The following is a 13154-nucleotide window of genomic DNA, read 5'->3' as shown; positions in this document are numbered from 1 at the left end:
ATTATTGGGTGGGTTGGGGGACACAGCAAGAAGAGGCCTTGTGGTGTGGGAGAGAAGACTAGCCGTAGAATCAGAAGGCCTGGGTGTCAGTCCTCAGCTGGCAGCCAGCTCTGGGACTGCAGGAGGTAGAGCCTTCCAACCTCACTTCTGGGGTCTTAGATTTTTAATCTAAGAAATGATAAGCAAAGGAGAAGGAAGGGAGAGGGGAAGGTCTTTGTAGTCACTGGTGACTGGCAAGTATAATTAGACTAGATGCCAGTCTGGGTCTACTGCCTACCCCATCCTTTTACTTCCCAGGTAAAAAATTGGCTAGATGTTTTATCGTAAGCTGATGAGGTCATTCCTGTTTAAGAAATTTGAAAACACACACGTGCATGCGCTCACTCACAGAGGGTCCTTTTATTACTAAAAATTCTTGGGATCCGGCCGGGCGTGGTGGCTCACGCTTGTAATCCTAGCACTCTGGGAGGCCGAGGCAGGCGGATTGCTCAAGGTTAGGAGTTCAAAACCAGCCTGAGCGAGACCCTGTCTCTACTATAAAAATAGAAAGAAATTAATTGGCCAACTAATATATATATATATAAAATTAGCCGGGCATGGTGGCGCGTGCCTGTAGTCCCAGCTACTCAGGAGGCTGAGGCAGGAGGATTGCTTGAGCCCAGGAGTTTGAGGTTGCTGTGAGCTAGGCTGACGCCACGGCACTCACTCTAGCCTGGGCAACAAAAGCGAGACTCTGTCTCAAAAAAAAAAAAAAAAAAAAAAAAAAATTCTTGGGATCCCTTTGCACCTGATTTATAAGTTTTGATTATAAATTTATTTTTCGAATACTTCCTGTCAGCATTAATAAAACTAGATCTGTTAGGCTGCAGAAATATGTGCTAATGAGTATTGCTGGCTGTATCAGAGTGGAAGGGAAGGATGACCCATCACCAGTGGCTATACTCTATGTTACTTCCTTCAATCCCTTGTCTTCCTCTTAACAGCTCCGAGTCTTCTCTGGGAGACACCATTTAAAATTGAATTCTGTGGTGGTGTCACACATGCGCTAATAAGTTGCTTTATAAACACATACATTCAGCCTAAATGTTAGTTATTTTCTTTTTCCATCTAGGGCCTCTAATTAATTCAGGTAACAGAGCTAAGTAAGCTTGATTATCCATTTTTCAAAGACAATTTTAGAAAATGAATTTAACAAGGTCTTGATAAGTGTAGGTTTGGGGCACCAGTTAACCTGGACCCAAAACGCATCTAGCATTAGTCTAAAAAATAGCTTTGCCTATAGAAAGCATTGGATTCTTGGTCTGGGGGAACTGTTCCTGTGTTGGGACTCTTGAATTCATCAGGCAAAGCTGTTTTAAATTCCCAAAGCAGCTTGAAGAGTGGGATAGACTGTGGATTTTGGGGATCTTTCCATTCAGTCCAGTCCCTGGAAATTGAAGTCTCCAATCTTTTAGCAATAACAAAACCTGGAAAATTACTTTCAGATCATCCTTTGAGGCTTCTTTCTCAGCTTTGTAGTTACTTTGCAAGTTTATGACCCCAGAGCATCCTGACCTTGGTAGCTTGTCTCCCTCATTGAACTCTCTGACTTCATAATCAGCTCACATTAGCTCACATTGCCCCCTCCCCTCTTTTTTTTTTAACTCCCTGCCAAAACAGTCCAAGGATCCACTTAGATTTCTCTTGCTTTTAGGTCATACTTTGAGATGCACAATCTGGTTGCTTACACATTAAAGGAGTCAGTAAGTATTGCATCTCTACTGGCGGACAGTCATTTCAGGCACTCAAGCCTTCCATTGTTAAGAGGATCTACCTATGTAGGGGTGCACACTTCTGAGCCTTGGTCTCTTAGCAAAAGGGGTGGTGGATGTTTGAAGTTGAAAACCAAACATTTTAGTCTGGATCTAGATAACTTTAGATTTGTCTTTAAAAAAATATACATAAAGAGAGGAAGAACTTTATTTTTCACTTTATGCTGAATTTAATTCCACTTCATTTCCACACCTACTCTATGCCGGGCTCTGCTGGATGCTTGTGAAACCCCTTTATCTACTGCTCACTCATGATTCTTCCTCTAGTTGAATCTTCTATTCCCATCATTGTTAGTTTGTTCTTCTGTTATTTAAGTGACATTTTTTCTATTTGGCTTAGTGTTTTGGAAACAAGATTAAAAAGACATTATTGATTTCCCCAGTACAAAAGGAAGGGAACACATCACTGACTTAAGACAAATAAACTGCATGTGCTCGTTCTCTGCCAAGATCTCTGTGGGAATCACCACTAACCTTGATGATTGCTCTGCAGTGTGGCAGGTGACTAGCTATCCCACCATGGTATCCTTGACTGATTTGGCAGTAGGTATAAATGGGCACTTGATTTGGACATTGTCACTACAGACAACCTAGGGAGAACACACAATGGAAAAGTTTTTTTTGAGTGCGGCTTCTGCTCCAGATGGTGTGCTAGAGTCCACAGGGCTGCAGGGCGTAGACAGCTGCTCTCTGCTCTTGGACAGGAAGATCAGGAAGGGTACTGTGGAAGAGGTATTGTTTGAGAGGAACCTTGAAGGACGGCTAGGGTTTCACCAGGCAGAGTTGACAAAGGTTACTGAAAGAACAAAAGCTGGGGCTGTCCTGATGTAAGCTTATTTGAAAGATCGGGGTAGAAAATTGGTGCAGGTCAAGATGCTCAGGGAGTATAGGCTGCTTTTCTGAAATAGCCAATAGTAAGTCCCCAGCTGCCTAGAGAACTTGAGAAACCAGTACTGAGGTAGTGGAGGAGATGAGGGGCTCGAGGTCACAGTCAAGAAGAAGGGGTTTGGTGGGATTCACAATGGCTGTGAGTAGTAAATAGAGACAATCCCTAGTTTCCTATCTTAGATGTGGCTACCACGCATGGCTAGGTTGCAATAAAGAGGAGCAGGAATGGTGGATGCAGACGGAGTATCAGCAAGGCAGTGGGCAAGCCTTTTCGTGTTCCTGAGAGTGGCAGAATAGAGAAAGAGAGTAGATGTAGAGTCGCTGAATGAGGAGGCGGCAGGCTTGGCAAGTGGTTGGTACTGTGATGAGGGAACCTGTATGACTGTGGCTGATGCGATAGTGAGACAGGATTGCTACAGAAGTCAGCTTCCTTGTAATTGGAGGGGTTGAAAGGGATGCTGTGTAGATCTAAGTGTGAGGAAGCTGAGGCAGGGGGAGCTTGGGTATGAGGGCATTTGGAGAACCCACGTGTGAGAGGGCAGTAGGTCTCTAGGGGACATGGTATGATGAAGCCCCATTTGGGGGTTGCTAGGGGTGGGTATCCCTGGTCAGAAGTAGATTTAATCTCGATTGAGATGGAGTAGCAAGGCTGAAGGGTTGGAAAGAGCGAGTTTGTGCTGCCAATGGTCACTTTAGGGGCCATGGTTAGGAAGGCTGGGAGCTGGCTCCCACGCCTGCTCTGCCGGGTGAGGAGCTTCCCGAGGGCCAGCCTGTTTCTTATGGTGCCTTGCTCCCCAGTGGGGCTCATTGAATCATTAATGCTAAATTGAGTTGAATTGAATTAGCATGTAGCAGTTGAAGATGGAAGAAAATTGTAAGGAGACAGGATTTGGTGAGTAGAAGAATATGTATGATTAAGATCGCAGATTTGAGTGTTGACTCCAGAACATATTCTTACTGTTTATTTCCTCAGTTGGTATGTACTGTGAGCAAGGCATTGTCTAAACTCTGGGATGGAAATAAGAGTGGAGATACTGTTCTCATGGAGTTTGCATTCTAACGGGGAACACAGACAAATTAACTTATGAAGCATTCAGGTAGATGCTATGGAGAAGACAGTTTTGCTGCATAGACTCAGAGTAGTAGGGTAGAGGTTGCTTAGCTATCGAGCCGCTTTCTTCAGCGTGGAAGCGGCTTCGAATTCCATATTACTATTCTCTTCCAAATAAGCTTGGGTAAATGATACAATTGGTAATTCAAATCAGTTGAGTGATCTGTGTTTTCTAGTAATTCACATTACTCGACCCCATCTGATGATCTTGGGGTTGTATCACAGTTGCGTATAAACTGCTGATCATCAGGGCCAGATGAATATCTTTAGGACTCCAGAACTTTTAAGAGTTTAGAACAGACTGAATTTGGCTGAAAGAAGAGATGGGAACTTTGCCGTGGAAGTAAAATCATGTTGTCATCTTTGACAGAGAAATCTATACATTTTTCAAGCATAGGTATGCATATTTCAGCATGCAGTACATGATAATAGAACATTTTTAAATGTCAAAAAGATTCTCTAAAGTTTTTTTTATGACTTTTTGGATTAGGAAAAGATTGGAAGAGAGGAGTCTGGTTCTTGTTAAAATCTTTGCTGATAATCTTAGGGTAGCTGTGGGTGAATATTTCCCATGGCCGGGAGAGAGAGATTGGAGAGAAGCTGGGGCTAAACCCAAAACGAGGCTCTGTCTAGCCTGTGGAGTTCCCTTTAAATGTCACTGTGGTTTCATTTTCTTTGATGCTTTCTCAGTGTAATATGTTTTATCCAACAGGCCAAAGGCCCTAAAATAAACAAACGAAAGGCACGAAAGAGCTCGATGTGTGGGTGATTCATTTCCTCTTTGTAAGGAACATTTCTTTCATCCTTTATTAGGCCACAGAATTTTCCCCCCTCCATTGGCCATCCTTGATTGTACTGGGCAGGTCCTGCCAGTCCTGGCCTCCTGCAGTCAGAGTAGCCTGGGTCTTCTGCCGGCCTTGCGGCCTTGCGGAGGGCTGTGAGGGCTGCCCTTGGGTCTCAGGAAAATTAACCTCAAATTACCCAAGGGGAGGAGAAGCGCTGCCACTGCCGGTGTGTGAGGTTTCCTGTGTGATTGTTTGCTGCCACATGTCCTGTTATTCTTCAGTCTGTGATATGCTCAAAACCAAGAACTCTGACGCCACCTCTGTTTTTTTTTTCTTTTTACCCCTCCCCTCACTTATGCTTTTCTCAAATAATTCTTCATCTCTCTGTGGAGAACTCACCCAGTGGAAATGCAATTCTTTTCTTTAGAGTACTTATGCTGAGAAGACAAAAGTGTTGGTAGACCTGATTTCTGGTTAAGCCTGTGCCTCAGACCAGTTTCTGTACCTTGGGCAATTGATTCTCTTAAAAAAATCAGAGTGTTAAATAATTAGGCCCCTTTTAGCTCTGAAAGGCCTAGGTACCAATAATAGGAAATATCACCGAAGAAACCTTTATCAAATGCCTGTCATGTGCAAAGGCCTCCCCCAGATGGCCCCAGACAGGACCTCCCCACCTCAAGGAGATGATATTCTAATGGTAGAGATGGGCTTGGATGCCCAGACACAGTGCTGGGTGGAGTGTGGGAAGTTGCGTGGTGGGGTACACAGAAAGATGGGAATGCAGAGGAGGATGACAAAACATAGGCATGAGATAGTAAGTATATTTGCTCAAGGTCATAGCGATGATGAGTAGAGTACTCAGGAATCCAATCATCCTGCCCAAGAAAGGCTCCCCTCCCCAGGCAGTATCATGTAAGGAACTACATAGACTTGGGCCTGCCTGCATTCGATTTAGATCTGGGAGAGCAGGTGTGCAGCACAGTGCCATTCACCCTTTCTTCCTGCATCACTTGCAGATACAGTTTAACATGGCACAGTCTCCCTTGAGCTGAAATGGAACCTTAGAATTCATTATAACATGGCGTTCTAATCCAAGCGCTTGGGCACAGTGTGGTTATGGCAGAGTGGAGGGCTGGGTGATAGCATAGAGGGTGCTGGGCACTTTAACTGGCACACTGAGAACTCTGAGCTCTTTCCTCTCCTTGAACAGAGAAGCTCCATAGTCAGCTCTGGAATTCAAATAAAGAATAGTCTGTACCTTGATGGATGGAACAACAGTGACGACATCAGCATCTTCCGTGGTGCAGTCTGTCTTGGTTCTAGAAAGTGTTTTCAGTGACCCTAGTTTGGTTCTGGTAGGTAAAACTAAAGTCCAGTAAATTTAGCTGAGATGTAGAAGCATGCTTGGCACTCCAGAGAATTTCTGTGCCTGCCTTTAGTAGATACAAAGTTAAAAAATTTTCCCCCATGAAGACCCTAAAAGGATTTTGCCTAAAGCTACATCCTCCCTCCCAAGTTTAAATTAACATATAATTTTTTTGTCATAGAATGTGATTTCTAACATTATAAATATTGACATTTAAGAATAAAACTGTCAGGCCGGGCACGGTGGCTCACGCCTGTAATCCTAGCACTCTGGGAGGCCGAGGCCAGAGGATTGCTCGAGGTCAGGAGTTCAAAACCAGCCTGAGCAAGAGTGAGACCCCGTCTCTACCATAAATAGAAAGAAATTAATTGGCCAACTAATATATATAGAAAAAAATTAGCCGGGCATGGTGGCGCATGCCTGTAGTCCCAGCTACTTGGGAGGCTGAGGCAGCAGGATTGCTTGAGCCCAGGAGTTTGAGGTTGCTGTGAGCTAGGCTGACGCCACAGCACTCACTCTAGCCTGGGGAACAAAGCGAGACTCTGTCTCAAAATAAAAAAAAAAGAATAAAACTGTCCTATCACTGTTTTAAATATAGCCAGTAATTTTATTTTACTTTATTTATTTTATTTTATTTTATTATTTTTTTATTTTTATTTGTTTGTTTATTTATTTTTTTAGACAGAGTCTCGGTTTGTTGCCCAGGCTAGAGTGAGTGCTGTGGCATCAGCCTAGCTCACAGCAACCTCAAACTCCTTTGCCAGTAATTTTAAATACCATACTGATTTATACCATTATCATCTATTTTTAAAATACATGAACTTGTTTTTAAAGCAGATGTTGCATCTTATCTCCCCCCCCCCCTTTAGTTTATATTTCTAGTCTACTTTCCCAGGGACTTTATTCTGAGGTGATGCATTTTGTACTTGAAAGTCTAATGTGAGATCACCCTTTCATACTTTCCTGGAACAAAAAGTATATGTATCCAAATATGTGTACATGTTGTTATTTCTCTTAAAAATAAAGTTCTAAATACGAGAAGAAAAATTATTTCAGATTATATTATTATAATTATTAGTGCACAATTGATCAAAATCAAATATTATATAATTTTACTTTTTGCATAATATTGAAAATAAGTTAGATGGAGTTTTTTAAACACATTAGTTCTTGGATGAATATTATTACATACATGTAGTTAGAATGAGATCATGTCTTCTGTCAGTTTTATCCTTATTGTTTATTTGTGGATGTGAGTGCTCAGAAACCTTGTAGATGGGAATAATAATCTTGTTACAGTATCACTCACTTATTTGAATTCCTTCCATAATAATGCCAAAAATATAATTTGTCATCAGACATGATTTTCAGTAATCAGATGACACTTCCTTGAAGACCTCCTTCAATTTTGTCGACAGCAGAGAATCAGAAAGTGTCTGACATAGGCTTTCTCATCTAGACTACGGTTAGGCACTGTGTCAACACCAACCGCAGTGTTCTCAATTGCCCCTTTGTTTGGTGCCCCTGGGGCAGTGCTGCCTCCTAGCCTTCCAGATGGGAAGGCTGGAAGGGGGCAGCCCCAGAGGGGGCTGCCTTTGTTTATGAAGTGATGAGGGGAAGATTGTGAGGAGGATGGAAGAAGAGAGGCTGCACCCCCTCACAGGAATGTGTGCCTTCTTAGGCTGATGGATTTTGGGAAAGAGAATGTATGGAAGTTGAGACTTTGGAAATAAATTCCCTTAGAACTGTTTGGCTCCTTATATCCTTAAGAAAGTCTTTTGTGTCTGCACATCCTACTTTGCAGGCTATGGACCTACAAATCTTACTGGGAGAACCCAGGGGGAATTCAGACCCCATAGGAGCTGAGCTAGTAGTGTGGAGAGGACTAGCTTGGGGGCCTCAGGCAGGGAACCAGACTGCATGCTGCTTTGGTGATTAAATGATAAAAAACTTACTGGCTTTTCCTCCAGGAGTTTATCATCTATGCTTACATTATAAAATAAAGCAAAACAACCTCCCCCCCCCCCAAAAAAAAACCTTCAAGAACCAAAGAAAACCCTCTGCTAGATCTTGTTATTTAATATATTAGCAAAGCAATACTTCTTTTAAATGTGTTGATAACTGCATTTCAACCACTTTCCTTTGTAATCCGCTTTGTTTTATTTTAGGCATGTATTAATGCAAACCATTTTTAGAAGAGGTTAAGCTTTACCAAACTGCCAAAGAGTCCATGGCACAAAAAAGATTAAGAACTGTGCTCTGGGTCCTGGCCCTTTCAAATACCACAGATAGTTTCCAGAGTCCAAGATGACAGTTTGAATAAAGTGGTTCCATGAGTGGATGCTGCATAGAGTTGATGCTCGCTGTGACTGTGGACCACATTTCTGGCTTGGGACATGCACCATAGGTATCCATGATGATGCATTAGATCCTCAGATGTGAGACCTGCTATCATCAGGCAGTATCCTAAGGATACTAATATCTTGTGTAATCTACTTTACAGTCAAGGATCAGGGAACCACCATGGGGAGTGGATCCCAAGGGTCATTGACCTTCCTTGCCTGGCATCAACCATAAGAAATCCATCTGTGAGGGAGAAAACTTTCATTGCCTCTAGACTGTGTTTCAAAACAATGAGAGTGAGCTTGGTTTTATTGCTAAGTAATCTTGACCTGTGGCTTCTTAGTTATTGTTTGGTTTGCTTCTTTAACATCTTAACAATCATTATTTTCTTCCTGGTGCTTTCTCAGGCAGCAGATTTCCTCCACGCACCAGCTCCCCTGACTTGAAGCTACAGAGCTGCATTTAGATCAGGTTTCTCGCATGCTGCTGACTTTATCTCACTTACAGTGTCACATTTCTGTTGCCATACACTGTGTGATCTGGGCCTCCCCACAGCTTTTGAACAATTAGTAATTGAGCAGGAAGTGTGTTTTTATTACAGTAGCCTTTTGATTTTGATTTTACAATCATGTAGTGTTCAGGAGAGAGCAGAGGTGGGCAAGTGGCTCTCTGAAACACATTTTTGACAGAGAGAAGTCTGTTGTTTCAGGCACTTGGCTATCTGTCAGTGGTTCTCAGACTTCCCCCTTGTGCTGGTTGCCTGGCAACCTGGGGCTGGAGCAATCAAACCGTGGACAGTGCTTTTCCAAGCCCAGATTGCGACATGATTTATTGGTGGGACTGTAAGCATGGTAAACCCAAGCCTACGAAATGGGCCTTTTTTTTTTCTTTTTTAAACCAGGATTTTATATAGAGACCATATCAAAAAAAACAAAAAAGAAACAATATTTTGTTGCAAAAATTTTAAAGAATAAAATTGGGGCCTATAATGAGCTTGTTGTTATATGTCTAGCCAAATATGTGTAGGTTAATATTTTTACCTAGTTGGATCATTACCTTCTTTTCCTTTATTTTACTGGAACATTCAACATTTAAAAAGTTAATACTTTTTGTGGTAAATTGGGGTACTTGGGATGCCATCTTTCCATGAAAAACTCAGGCCCAAGGAGTGTTAGTGGCTTGCCTGAGGTCAACTGTGAGGCCTTGATAGAATCAGGCATAGAACCAGAGCCCCGCTTTCCTCAGGCCTGTGGGCTTGATTTAATACAGTGAGCCTAAAATGCTGATTGCTCATCTCCCCATTTTTCAAAATTAGCTAAAAAATCCAAAGACCTGAGTATATGGGAAATCTCTGTACTTTCAGCTCAATTTTGCTGTGAACCTAAACTGCACTAAAAAATAAAGTCTGTCACAACATTTAAAAAAATCTAAAGACTCTGCCTTACTATATGCTATTTTAACAGGTGTGTCAATGGAAAAGAATTCAAACTCTGTAAAATAATTGAAAGAGGTTTATTCTGAGCCAGATTTGAGGACCATGATCCAGAGCCACATTCAAGAAGCCTTGAGCATGTGGACTCGCTGTGTCTGCATTACAGTTTGATTTTATACATTTTAGGGAGACAGGAATTACATGTAAAGTTGTAAATCAATACATGGAAGGTGTACGTTGGTTTGCCCCAAAAAGATGTGAGATCTCAAAGTCAAATGTCAAAGCAGGGTGGGGGTGGGGAAGGGCGGGACAGAGGATGGCTTACAGGTTATAGGTGGGTTTATAGACTATTTGAATTTGATTTGTAATTGGTTAAAGAAATGAAGCTTTGTCTAAAGGCTTGGGATATTTTAAGTTAAGATAAGGAATTCTGTTAATCAGAGACAAGTCATCAGACACATACCTAGACTCAAGTGATTAGTTATATAAATTGAGGAGGACCTACAGGTCTGTCTTGCATAGCCTTAGGCCTGTTAATGAATTATAAAGGATGTCTGCAAGAAGAGAGGGGGCATGATGAGGCAGGTCTGACCTCCCTTCTCGTGGCCAGCAATGCAGTTTTAGGGTATCCTCTTGGCTAAGAGGGGGTTCATTCAGGCAGCTAGTGGTGAGGAGCCTTAAGATTTTATTTTAGTTCATAGTATTTCAGTAAGCCTTTCTCTTTATATATGTATTCATCCTTTTAACTGTGAAAATTACCCTATATTGATTTATTTTTCTTAGAAAATATCTAACAGCTCTTTTTTGAGGTTTCTTCTTCTGGAGTCTCAAATAATTTCTCCAATATTACAGATAAGAATGAAGAGGACTCTATTTCTGGGGGACTTCTGCATGGGGATGGGGAGCAGATGAGTCTCAGCCTGGTTTAGCAGCAACCTGAGCATTTCTTTCTGTAAAATTTTAGGGAAATACTTTGGAACTCAGACTTCACTCAGCATGCAGCCAAATGTATCCAACTGTGTATGTAAATGCACTATTAGTGTGTTTGTATTCCTTATAAATATAGAGATTTAATCTGTGTGTGTGTAATTTACACAGCTGGTTCATGCTCCCATAATACCAATATTTTCAGCAAGAGTGGGGTGTCACAGGAGCACTATTGTTCCAAACAAAAGCCAGCAGAGCAGCCTTCTGGTGGAGCCCATTACCAGCCCCTGATCTGGGGACCCTCCCTCAAGGGACTCTCTTGAATGTGAGAGCCATCCTGCATGGGGATAGCCTTCCTGCGTGGGGTCAGCAGTGAGACCAATCAAGGTGCCTGTAATAGACAACAGTGACCACTGGTTAGATGGGGCTCTACCTGCCTTATGACTGAGGTTTGACTTTTGTCATTAAAGTAGCTCCACCCCCACTCTGAGCTACATTTCCTAAAAGGATAATTGATTTTCTTCCCTTTTCTGAAATCATCCTTTAATTGAACAGAAGTAAATGAGGAGCCCAGTCCCATGTCATGTTGTCATGAAGGGGTAACAAAGTCCAGGAGCCCCTTCTAAAGCAGTAGCCAAAGTGCAGAGCCTTAGTTTCTCCCCAATTTATGAATTTAGTTGAGTTCTCCTGAAAGACAGTTTTTACTTAATTAAGAAAAACAGGCCTATTTATCTTTATTTATTTATCTTAGGAATATCTTTATTTATTTATCTTAGGAGTATCTGACATCATTGTCCATAATTCTAACGGTATAATTATTTTACCTCCCTAATAGAAAACTATTGATGCTTTGTGTGCTGTAATGTTTTACAAAAAAGAAGTCAGGATTATTGTAGACCCGTGCTTTCCAATGTGGTAGCCACTAGCCACATGTGGCTGCTGAGCACCCAAAATGTGCTAGTGCAAGTAGAGGTGTGCTGTCAGTGTAAAATACACATTGAATTTCAAAGACTGACTAGGGCAAAAAAAGAACATAAAATATTTCATTAATAATTTTTACATTGATTACTTGTTGAAATGATAATATTTTGGATCTGTTGAGGTAAATATTAAAATTAATTTTGTTCTTTTAAAAATATTGACTACTAGAAAATTAAAACTTACGTATTTAGCTCACATGTTTGGCTAACATTCTATTTCTCTTGGGCAGCCACTGATCTAGATTCTTTTAATTACAATTTTCACAAAAGGCATCCTCACTAAAGATTTCTACCTTTTTGTTCCCTTGTAACTTATAGACAAGCCATGTTTCTTTCTTTAGCTTATTCCTCTTTCCCCCGAGATCTGCTTTGCCAGGGAAAGGTGAACTTTTTAGTCAGTTTACAGGGGCATTTATGTGGAGACTCTAGAGGGATATTGCAGGGAGAGAAGGAGCCTCCAATGCCTGTTTGGGTTCTGGTATTAGTGCTGGGTTATTTTTAATTTGGGTGTAGCTGTGTAGCCATCCATAATTGGCAAGAGGTATTTAGCTGGTGGAATTTCTACATCTGTTAATGCTGCTGCTTAACTAGCCAGTTCTCATTTGACTTGAAAGTGCATTGATGCATGCTTTCTGATACTCACCCAGTGGCAGTACTTTTTGTCAGGCCTGCAATAATGAAAGGACTTCAGTGTACTCAACATAATCATCTCAACTCAGAGGGGCATTGACAGAGATGTATAGGATGGCTCAGTGGCCTTTGCCAGTGGGCTCAATTGCAAAAACTAGCCAGCATGAAGTCATTTTCCCACTGGGCATGTGGTCTTTGACTAAAAAATGGAGTAACTTTTGTTTGATATTTGAGACCTCCTGGGAAGGGTTTTTAGCGCACAGATATGTTGAAAAAGGAAATCATCAGCTCTGCTCTGGGTGCTGAGCTGGCGTTATGGAGGGGACAGCTTGGTTCCTCCAGTGGATTTGAACTGAGAATATCTAATGGTTTTGTTAGTAGTAATTAGAGCGTTAGAAACTTAATAGTGAATCCATATCAAAAGACGCTGAGTCAAGCTAGAGAGCAAATGATGAGAAGTCAGGTAACCTTGTGGGGAGACTGAGGCATACCACCCCCAGATATATTTGCGTATTCATTGAGCCTGTCTGTGATTGTCGATCACCTGCCATATGTTGTTGGGTGCTGTTCTAAGTGCTGGGGATAAATAACAAAACAAAGCCCCTTCCCTCATGCATTCAGTGACATACCATGGCACGTCATCATATCATGTATGGTGATGAGAGCGAGGTGTTAAAGCAGATTAAGGTTATAGAGAGTGACAGGGTATGCACGTTGTCTGAAGAAGTATAATTGGAAGGTTGTTTATTCATTTAAATTAGTAGCTGAGGTTAAAATTTTTAGTGATTTAGTAATAAGCTTGTTATTAATTCCCTATTGCTATATAAAAAATTACCCTTGATAATAAAAATTACCCCAACTTAAAACAGTGATGACCATTT

At 41.5% G+C, this 13154-nt stretch overlaps 1 protein-coding gene across 7 annotated transcripts in view; it reads left to right on the top strand.

Moving 5' to 3' along the window:
- The window catches only part of RERE (arginine-glutamic acid dipeptide repeats), a 405018-nt gene that overhangs the window by 318384 nt on the left and 73480 nt on the right, over positions 1–13154 (top strand). The gene's annotated exons all lie outside the window — the stretch shown is intronic.

The sequence above is a fragment of the Microcebus murinus genome, chromosome 2 (assembly GCF_040939455.1).
Source record: "Microcebus murinus isolate Inina chromosome 2, M.murinus_Inina_mat1.0, whole genome shotgun sequence".
NCBI classification, from domain to species: domain Eukaryota; kingdom Metazoa; phylum Chordata; class Mammalia; order Primates; family Cheirogaleidae; genus Microcebus; species Microcebus murinus.
Note: the sequence above shows the minus strand (reverse complement) of the source record. Positions and strands in the feature narration are given on the sequence as shown.